Source organism: Miscanthus floridulus, unplaced genomic scaffold, assembly GCF_019320115.1.
Source record: "Miscanthus floridulus cultivar M001 unplaced genomic scaffold, ASM1932011v1 os_1293, whole genome shotgun sequence".
Lineage (NCBI taxonomy): Eukaryota > Viridiplantae > Streptophyta > Magnoliopsida > Poales > Poaceae > Miscanthus > Miscanthus floridulus.
Genome location: NW_027097637.1, coordinates 13,500 through 24,833, shown reverse-complemented (window position 1 = coordinate 24,833; position 11,334 = coordinate 13,500). Strand labels below are relative to the sequence as shown.

The 11,334-nt window shown below is 49.8% G+C and overlaps 1 pseudogene; it reads right to left on the bottom strand.

Moving 5' to 3' along the window:
* Positions 1–4,031: 4,031 nt before the first annotated feature.
* Positions 4,032–11,106, bottom strand: LOC136533902 (tryptamine hydroxycinnamoyltransferase 1-like; annotated as a pseudogene).
* Positions 11,107–11,334: the final 228 nt, after the last annotated feature.

Sequence of the window (11,334 nt, the reverse complement as noted above, 5' to 3'; positions counted from 1 at the left end):
CCATTAGGCTCGATTACTACGAGGAGGGAAGACTCCTCGTCACAAAGTTGACTGGGACTTGCTAGTGGCCTTTCTTCTACCCATGTACTAACGGATGGCAAGAAAAGGAGCCACTAGAGGAAAGAAAAGTTTGGATGGCGGTACTAAAGGCTTGGGCGGCGGGCAATGGGCGACGGCGAGGATTTCGGAGAGCTAGGGTTTTTTGAGGCTAAGAGAAGGGCAGTAAAGAAAAAGAAGATGAAGGGGTCTTTAAAATAGATTTTACAGCGATAAAAACGGCCCCCAGGACAGGCATGTTAAAGCAACGTGTGAGAATGCAACGGTCTATTTACTGACGAAGCTAAAATGGCGGAGGGCACAAATCCACACAACGGCACAATTCAACAGGTAGATTTTAGACTCATCCATCCAGCACTACGGCGGAGTTACCAGATTGCTGCAAAAAACAACCCGTCAGCCATAAAGAAAAGAAGGGCTACCTCACGAGGATCATAAGAACTCAGTGAACAACCAGGACCACAGCAGAAAAATAAATGACAACTCAGAAGGCAAGATTCTCTCCATTACAAACAACTTCAAAAATAGAAGATTACAAATCCTACAAGACCCAACGAACTCGGTACCAAGAAAAGCAAAGTAGCAAAGAGGAACCCAGACACGGCTAGGCTCTGGAACGACTATGTGTCCCAAATTGCTACTCGGTAGGACAAACCACCATCGGCTACACTGCTTTCTTCAAAGGACGGACGCAGCGCATCCAAGGCGGAAATCAGCTGCACAACAGGACAACACGGAGCAGAGAAGGCCGGCAGGCATCTGTCTACCCAAGACCGATGTGATGCTAGATATAGTGTTGATCTGCACCGGACAGTCTCAAGACAGGCGACGAGGATCAACCCAGAACTGCTAGATGAAGGAACGAAGCCCACATCACAAGACTTCCTCCAGCTATCGCCACGTACATCCTGGTACAATGCTGCTATGGGATTAGCCTACCTCTAATCCCTATCACAAGACTTCCTCCAACTACGACAAAACGCACAGGAACTACAAAATACGCCCGGGGGCTGCTCTACTTCACAAACTACCATGTTCATGACCACGAAGTTTTCAACAGAATGTTCAATGGATGAAAACAAGCACTCTGGGAGGGTATTTATAGATCAAAGGAGCGGTGCACATGGACTAGGAGTACCAACGAAATAAGCCTAATGAAGGACACAGTGAAAAGACAGGACTCAATAATGGAAGACTTAGACAAGAGGGAACAGTACCCGAAGACGGGCATATTCGAAAGAATATACCAACACAGTTCAACCCGTGAAGAAAAGACATTTAAACTCAACCACCACCATACAACTACATCTGACAATAGCAGACTACCAAAGAATACGACAAGACTCTGCATCCGAGTTCTTCCCGAACAAAACAACCCAGATATATGCTCGGGGGCTGCAAAAGGAGAGGTATACAGTTCCATCGAACAACTCAGATTCAAGACCCTCCAACTTTTTGTTCCAAATAGCAAGAAGCTCGGGGGCTACACTCAGTGAGTGCACTTTTTTCTTCAAAAAAGCGCACGTCACTCGGAAAACTTCTTCAAGACAGACAACAGAAGAACCCGGACCAAACCATAACCAAGTTCATTCATGATAAAGAACCCGGGTACATGCTCGGGATCCCTTCAATGAAGAGTCAGAGCAATTTCAAAACAAGATCCTCCAGCTCATTGTTCCAAACAGCAAGAGGCTCGAGGGCTACACCCAGATAGATGTACTTTTTTCTCAAAAAGCACACACCACTCGAAGGTCTCACGAAGCGCTACACGGTTTCACTCAAAAAAGCACTCGGACGACGCTTGTTCCTATCTGGCAAGACTTGAAGGAACAAGACGAGGCTTCCATAACTCAACCATGAAGTGCTCGGGGGCTTGTCGGTGTGGGACCCCCAGGGTACCCCGCAAGGAAGGGAGAAGAACTAGCCTAACTAGGATTCTTCCCCTGTAATCTTAGTAGTAGTATTATCCTGTAATCCTACTAGGACTCTACATTGTAAACCGACTAGGACTCGGCCTCCTGACTATATAAAGGAGGGCAGGGCTCCTTAGATCGGGGTTCAAGACAACAATTGTATAACACAACACTTCACAATCAATCCAACGCAAAGGCTAACACCGACTGGACGTAGGGCTATTACTCGATCAACGATCGAGGGTCCGAACCAGGATAAATCGACTATCTCTTGCGTTAACCGTCGAGTTCTGCATACGCTGAAGTCCGAACAATACTGCCCCGGGTACCCCCGTGGCAGGCTATCGGTGGTGAAACATCGACAATGTCTCCACAAGCAATGGCTTTAAAAGATGCTATAAAAATTAATGTAAATGTATATGTAACTGACCTTATTGAGATAGAGAAGAAAGACAAGGAGATCCATATGTTGAAGATGATCTTGAAGAATGGTTGCAAATGTCAAGAACAATCCAACAAGACTATGTACAAGTCATCAAGGCACACATCAATCAAGGAAGGTATTGGCTACAATAGGTACGAAGAAAAAACCAATAATGAAAGGAACATGATCAATGGTGTGCCTTGTGTGAAGTTCAACAAAGGAGTTGCTCTTGATGATCTCTTATGCAAGGCAAACAATGTCTACATTCCCAAGATTGCACCCACAAGTGACAAGACAAGCAAGTCAAAGCAAGTGGAGGCCCCAAGCCACAAGCACCAATCCCACGATGCTATGCTAGTGACGACATGTGTTGTTGGGGCAAGGATGGCAAAACTGTCATGAGATATGTTGGTGCCCATAAGACGAAGGAGATCATGAGGAGTGTTTGGGTGCCCAAGTTTTATGTGACTAACCCCCTAGGACCCAAATCTTTTTGGGTACATAAAACAAAAGCATGATTTGTCTTTGTAGGACTACTCATCCGATGGAATAAGTTAGGTGTTGAATAGTGGATGCACCAATCATATGACCAGAGAGAACAATATGTTCACATCATTTCAACCTAGTCATGATGAAAGTGGGAACATTATGTTTGGTGACAATGGAAAATGAGAAGTTCTAGGTTTGGGTAAAATTGTTATATCAAATAATAATTCAATTTCAAATGTTTTACTTATGAATTCGTTGAGGTACAACTTGTTATCCATTTCACAACTTTGTGAGATAGATTACAATTGTCTTTTTACGGATAAGACCTACAGGATCATCTTCGAGAGAGGTGAGCTAATCAACATTCTTCAGTCACACACCATCAACATGTAATGCATGGAATGGAACAGACATACATAAACTAATTAATTTGTTGAACATGCATGATGACGAGCAGAAGTCTGCTATCCTGACGGTGCCTGGCGGGCCAAGCGTGGCATGCAGCACGCCCAAGGACATTGAATGGGATGCGCAGTGGTCAGCAAACCTGGATCCCTCCGGGAGGGCGGCGCTGGGCATCCATGTCGCCGCCTATGAACACGAACATGAACAAGATCCGAAGCATGTCCCGGACACCATCGCAGCAGGAGGCAGCAAGAAGCCGAGGACCATCAGGGTGGCAGCAGCGGTGGCGCCGCCTGGCGTTGCAATCGAGGGATAGATAGCTTGCCGTGCATATGGCTTGATATAGCTTCTCCGGCCGGCGGCTTCCTCATCAAATGAGCGAGCTGCCATTATATTTGTTGTGCGCCATGTTGTACTCCTAACTATTAGTCATGTTTAATTTCATATTTTCGAATCAACGAACAAATGTTTATTAGTTTGGGAACATAGGATAAGATGTGCTGGTTGAGCCACCCATAGAACATGCCCCTGTGTTGGATGCTCTCTTGAATCAGGCTGATGTGCAGATGGAGGATGTTAATCAGGATCAACAATTGGGCTTCTGTGGAGCCGTCAGTTGACCCAGTCTTTGCTTCATTGCCACCAGTGGGCTGGGCTTTAAACAAAATCCAGATGCAGTGAGGCTGTGAGGCTTTGGGCCAAGTTCTTTGCTGTTGGGTCTTCAAAACTGTCAGCAAGACATTTCAGTCCCTTGGGCTGATTTCTTCCCGCATCTGCTCCTGCAATGGTGCAACCTAAAAGCTTTTGGCTGGGCCAAACTTTTCCTTTCTTCGGAAGCTTGGAGTTTTTTCTTGACCCCTCAGCAAAGCACAGCCATTTTTTTTTTGAATTTCAAGGCCATTTTCTGTCTACTTCCAATTTGTCCTTTACCCTCTAGCTCTTCTGACTTTTATCTTTGGTTGTGACTTGTCACAGGCCACCTCCTTCAGATATGATTCATTGCTTCTCCCCTCCAGAGCTGCGGCTGCCCAATAGCATCCTCCCACAAATGGGAGTGTGGCCCTCCAGAGCGGTGTGGACAGTTAACGCAAACGTAAACAAATGCTCTATCAAAACATATTTTATAGAAAAATTAATAATATTAATTTGATCTCGTTGCAATTTTTCTTTATAAAATCTGATCAAATGTTGGGAATGTTGGTCGCCACACACACACACACACACACACACACACATATATATATATATATATATATATATATATATATATATATATATATATATATATATATATATATATATATATATATATATATATATATATATATATGCTTTGACTCTGCTTGTATACGTCACGCTGATGCTTCTCCTAGAGTGCGACGAACACGTCCACCCCACCCCCTTTCCGCAGGCTGGGGGGTATCAGCAACACCACCCCGTCCAGCGGGACCTTCGCCGGTAGGATCCCGGCGAGCCGTCCGCCGCACCCAAAGTCCAGGCGGTGCACGTCAAGGTGCATCCAGCTGTCGGAGTCCACGTCCGGCAGCAGGACGTTGTCGACTTGTCGTCGTCCCCGACCGTGGGCTCCAGCTCCTCGCCGCCGTTCAGCTCCCCGAAGTCGATGAACGACTGGAAGTACTGGCGGTCGCGCGCGCGCACGCCCGCGCGGACCAGCGCCGCCGCGTCGGCGAGGGTGCCCCGGGCCAGGTCCCTGGCGCTGGTGGCCGCGCTTGCCGTGAGGACCACGTTGCCGAAGAAGCCCCGCGCCACAGCGTCGGCGCCGAGGCGCGCGCGGCCGTCCACCGCGGCGTTGAGCGCCGTGCGCGACGCGTCGTCGGCGCGGCCGCGTGCCAGCGTGATCTTCCGCCACAGGTGAGCGGAGACGGTCTCGAAGGTCGTGTACCAGCTCTCCGCGGCGGCTAGAACCCCGCCACGAACTCGCTCAGGAGGTGCAGCAGCACGTTGGCGATCTCGGATGTTGATGTTCATACTAATCGTGACAGTATCATTGTACTCATGTAGGTGCATTAGATGTTTGTTACAATCATGTAATAGCATGTTTAGTTAGCGCGTAGAATTGTGGGCAGCGTAGAGATGTGCATGCGCTGCGTCATGACCGCGTCCTAAGGCCTATCTCCGCCATGGCGCGCTCGCCGTGCATGTCGCGCGGGTGATCGAGTAAAACGGCACACCGTGCAGCAGCGAGTCGTGGCGGGGAATGCAGATCAAGGCCAGTTAAGTATTGAATCAGTGCATCAACAGAAGCTGTGCATCGCAGTGGAAAAAGTGTGTCTTCTCGCGTGTTCAGTTACAAGCTCTCGTTCCGGCTCCTGGTGACCGCGCTCCGGGCAACGCCGGCGGCGGTGAGATCCTAGGTCCGACGAGCCGCCGGTCCTAACACTGTGGTATCAGAGCCGAGTGGATGTTCTATAGTGGGTCAGTGAGCCCACCACGAGAGCCAGCGAGGAAGAAGCACATCATCCCGCGACGACAACCGCCATCCGCTATGAGTGACTCGCCGGCGAGCTCGAGTTCAGCGGGCGTGAAGGAGAACTCGTTGATGTGGCCCATGTTGACGCGATCGAACTACACCCAGTGGGCCATGTTGATGCAGTGCAACTACGAAGCCATGGAGATTTGGTATGTGATCGAGCCAGGCACAAATCCTAAGCGCGCCCATGATCGCCAGGCTCTGAGCGCACTCATGCGCTCGGTCCCGGAAGACATGTGGCAGACGCGGGGGGGCGCCAGACGATGAAGGAGGCATGGGAGGTGGTGAAGACCATGCGTCTCGGTGCGGATCGAGTGAAGGACGTCAACGCCCAGAAGCTGATGCAAGAGTTTGAGAACATCAAATTCAAAGAGGGCGAGTCGATCGACGACTTCGGCATGCGCATCAATAACCTCGTCGGCAACCTCCGCGCGCTGGGCGAGACGATGGAGGACACCCGCGTCGTCAAGAAATTCTTATGGGTGGTACCTTCTTGTTTTGCCAGTGTTGTTGTCTCGATCGAAATGTTCTGTGATATGAAGGCGCTCACCGTGGAGGAGTTGGTCGGCCGGCTGCGTGCGGCGGAGGAGCGGCTCAATGACGGAGTCGAACAGGTGACTAACAAAGCCGGTCGATTGCTGTTGGTAGAGGAGGATTGGCTGGAGAGAAACAAACACCGGCTTCGCGGTGCGCCAAACAAGGAAGGCGCCGGAGGCAGCGGTGGTGGCCAGACCAAGAACAAGGCGCCGGTGGCGTGCTCTCAGGGCGGCAACAATGGCGGCGTCAAGCTCACCTCCATGGGCACGCCGCGGCGCAAAGGTCGTCGCCGCAACTGTGGCATCTACGGCCACTGGGCCGAGGACTGCAAGCGGCCGAAAAAGGAGAAAAAGAAGGAGGCACAGCAACCAGAGGCGAACGTGGCGGTTGCTGGCCATGAACAAGGCGCTCTGATGCTGGCCACGTGCGACGTCGTGCACGCGCCGCACCAGATCGACCACATGACGGAGAACGTGATCCCGGTGGAGGTCCCTGACGACGTGTGGGTGCTCGACACCGGCGCAAGCAACCACATGACGGGCACACGGTCGGCGCTGTCACAGCTCGACGCAAGTGTCCGCGGCTCAGTGCGCTTTGGTGATGGGTCTCACGTCGAGATCCAAGGTGTGGGCTCCGTGGTGATCCAGGACCGTCAACACGGTCATAAGGTATTGACTGACGTCTACTACATTCCTCAGTTGAAAAGTAATATAATCAGCCTGGGTCAGTTAGAAGAGAAGGGGTTCAAGTATTTGGGAGAGAATGGGAGGCTGCGAGTGTTCGATCAGGCACAGACTCTGTTAATCTTTGCACCTAGAAGTGGCAATAGACTGTACCTTGCTAAGTTGAGTCTAGTTTCCCTAGTGTGTTTGCTAGCACAAACTGATGATGCATCTTGGCTGTGGCATGCTAGATATGGGCACCTAAATTTCAGAGCCTTGAGTGATCTTAGTGCAAAGCAAATGGTAGAAGGGTTGCCAACTGTTACAAGGGTAGAGAAAATTTGTAACGGTTGTGTTCTTGGCAAACAACATAGAGTTCCTTTTCCCAAAGTGTCAAGCTTCAGAGCAGGAAAATGCCTAGAACTTGTTCATGCTGATTTGTGTGGTCATATCACTCCAAAAACAGTGGGGGGTGCTTCCTATTTCCTGTTGGTAGTGGATGATCATAGCAGATACATGTGGGTAGAAATGTTCAAGTCAAAAGATCAGGCTCTTGACTGTTTCAAGAAGATAAAAATGAGAGCTGAAAATGAGACTGATGCCAAGTTAAAGGCTCTGAGGACAGATAGGGGTGGTGAGTTCACTTCCAATATGTTCTCAGTTTTCTGTAGTGAAGGTGGAATCAAACATTACACCAGCACTCCTTATTCTCCTCAGCAGAATGGGGTGGTAGAGATAAGAAACCAAACTGTCATAGAAATGGCTAGGTGTATGTTGAAAACCATGCAGGTTCCATCTGAGATGTGGGGTGAGGCAGTGTGTACTGCAGTTTATATATTGAACAGGTCACCTACAAAAAGCCTGAACAATATAACACCCTTTGAGGCATGGCATGGCAAGAAACCCAGGGTGAATCATCTCAGGACCTTTGGCTGTCTGGCTCATGTGAAAATTGTTGGTCCAGGTGTAAACAAGCTCTCTGACAGATCAAGAAAAATGGCCTTCAGAGGATATGAATCTGGTACAAAGGGTTACAGATTTTTTGATCCTGCTACCAAGAAACTGGTTGTCAGCAGAGATGTGATTTTTGATGAAAAGCATCCTTTTGATTGGGCCAATGTAGTAAACAGTGAGCACCAGTCGACAGAAACCTTTGTTGTCAATTATGAGTCGACTGATGAAAATCCGACAACAGCTGGAAATGTAGTAGAGCAAGCTGCAGAGAATCAAGGGGGTGGGGCTGTTGAGCCAGATGGTGATATGCAACCTGGGTTTGCAACACCAAGTCCCCATAATGCTCCAGGATCAGATCAAGGGCTAGCTGCACAATGGGCAACACCACCTAGTGCACACTCTGAAGAAACATTTGGAGGACCTCTAAGATTCAGAACACTTGATGACTTGTTTGGGTCCACTGATGAGATTCAAGATTATGGATACAGTGGTGTATGTTTCCTTGCAGCGGATGAGCCATCTGGAGTGGAACAAGCACTAGAGGAGAAATGCTGGTTAGAAGCAATGAATAGTGAGCTGAAATCAATCAAAGAAAATGACACTTGGTATTATGCTGATTTACCAAAGGGTCACAAGGCAATTGGCTTGAAGTGGGTTTTTAAGGTGAAAAGAGATCCAGAGGGGAATATAATAAAATATAAAGCAAGGCTTGTAGCAAAGGGATATGCTCAAAAGTATGGAGTGGATTATGAGGAGGTATTTGCTCCTGTAGCTAGGCTGGAAACAGTGAAGCTGATACTAGCACTAGCAGCCCAAGGGAAGTGGCAAGTGCATCATATGGATGTCAAATATGCTTTCTTGAATGGTGAATTACATGAGGAAGTATATGTTCATCAGCCTCCAGGTTTTCAAAATCCAAAATTCCCAGGGAAGGTGCTGAAGCTGAAAAAGGCTCTGTATGGCCTGAAACAGGCACCCAGAGCATGGAATGCAAAATTAGATCTTGAACTTGTCAAGCTGGGGTTCTGCAGAAGTGAAGAAGAACATGCAGTCTACAAAAGAGGCAGTGGCAGCTCACTGCTACTGCTTGGAGTGTATGTAGATGATCTTGTCATCTGTGGGCCTGACAGTGAAAAAATCTCAGAGTTCAAGCAGCAGATGAGCAGAACTTTTAGTATGAGTGACTTGGGATTGTTGAGTTACTACTTGGGAATGGAAGTCAAGCAGAAACCTGGTGAAATCACTATTTGCCAGAGAGCATATGCTGAGAAAATTGTAGAGCAATGTGGCATGACTGGTTGTAATCCAGTAGACACCCCCATGGATCAGAATAGCAAACTCCTACCTGGCAGACCTGATATGGCAAGAGACATAACCAAGTTCAGAAGCATAGTTGGTAGTCTGAGGTATTTGGTGAATACTAGACCTGACATAGCCTATTATGTGGGCATGGTTAGCAGATTCATGGAGTCCCCTACCAATGAACATTGGGCTGCTATAAAGAGGATTGTCAGATACATAGCAGGAACTTCTGAATATGGATGCAAGTACCTAAACAAACCTACTGAAAACCTGAAATTGTTGGGTTACTCTGACAGTGATCATGCAGGTGACCTGGAGAAGAGAAAGAGCACATCTGGAGTTGTGTTCTTCCTGAATGGCAATGTGGTGACATGGACTTCATAGAAACAACGAGTTGTGTCACTGTCCAGCTGTGAGGCTGAGTATATTGCAGTAGCATCAGCAGCTTGCCAAGGGGTGTGGTTGAGTAGGCTCATTACAGATCTGATTGGTCAAAAACTGCAGAAATTTAGGCTTCTAATGGACAGCAAGTCGGCACTCGAGCTGTGCAAAAATCCAGTGTATCATGAAAGAACCAAACACATAGACACTCGATACCATTACATAAGAGAGTGTGTTGTGAATGGCATTGCTGAGGTAGAGCATGTGAGCACTGACAGGCAGCTAGCAGACATCCTGACGAAGCCCTTGGGAAGGATCAAATTCGTGGAGATGCGACAGCAGCTGGGCGTCAGCAAGCTAAGTCACGATTAAGGGGGTGAATTGTTGATGTTCATACTTGTAATCGTGACAGTATCATTGTACTCATGTAGGTGCATTAGATGTTTGTTGCAATCATGTAATAGCATGTTTAGTTAGCGCGTAGAATTGTGGGCAGCGTAGAGATGTGCATGCGCTGCATCATGACCGCGTCCTAAGGCCTATCTCCGCCATGGCGTGCTCGCCGTGCATGTCGCGCGGGTGACCGAGTAAAATGGCACACCGTGCAGCAGCGAGTCGTGGCGGGGAATGCGGATCAAGGCTAGTTAAGTATTGAATCAGTGCATCAACAGAAGCTGTGCATTGCAGTGGAAAAAGTGTGTCTTCTCGCGTGTTCAGTTACAAGCTCTCGCTCCAGCTCCTAGTGACCGCGCTCCGGGCAACGTCGGTGGCGGTGAGATCCTAGGTCCGGCGAGCCGCCGGTCCTAACATCGGAAGGGTCAACGCGGTGCGGCGCCGGCCTGCTGGCGGCGGCGTCCTCAGGGCGCAGGGACTCGGTGCCACAGTGCTCGAGCTCGCACCGAGGCGGGCAGCCCGGCACGATGGCGCTAGGGCCGTACGGCACCGGTGGTAGCAGACCGCTGTATAGTCGTCGTGTGGTGGCTTATTAGCGCCGTTGCTGGCGCGGACGGCGTCGGCCCACGCGTGGAAGAAGGTGGACATGGAGTAGCCGTCGGCGGCCTGGTGGTGCGTGGACGAGGCCATGACGAGGTGCGGCGGTGACGACGCGTGGCCATCGCCGCCGCCACGGACCGGCGCGTGCAGGCTCGCGAGCTCCGGCATAGGCGCGAGCGGCAGGTGGTCCAAGAGCGCGGACGGCACCGTGGCCTCGACCACGAGCGCACCAGCGTCGCCCCTCCCCGTAAGGAAGAACGGGCGGCGGCGTCGCTCGTCGTCGTCGACGAGGCGCGCGGTGAGGAGCGGGAAGCGTGGGAGCGTGGCGGCTAGCGCATCGAGGAGGGCCACGTTCGTGGGGTTGGGTGCGGCGTAGGCGTACAGCACAGTGACGTGGTAGGTGGGCGCAACGAGGTCGAACACTGTGAGTGGCACCTCCGTCGACAGCTCCGACGGCGGCGCGGGTATCACGAAGCTCCGTTGCACCTGCACGTCCATGCTACCTAGCTCTCGAGAGTGAACTAATAGCTAGCACTTGTGACATGTGAGCATACTGAAGCGGCTTTAATTTGTGAATATGCAGCTAGGCAATGGCAGTCTGTCTATCAATATTTGTCTACCGATCGATCTATCGATGGACCGATCTATCTTTCTATCTATCTATCTATCTATCTATCTATACTCAACAACCTGTATGTTCCAATGCACACTTGCAAACCGGCCGGT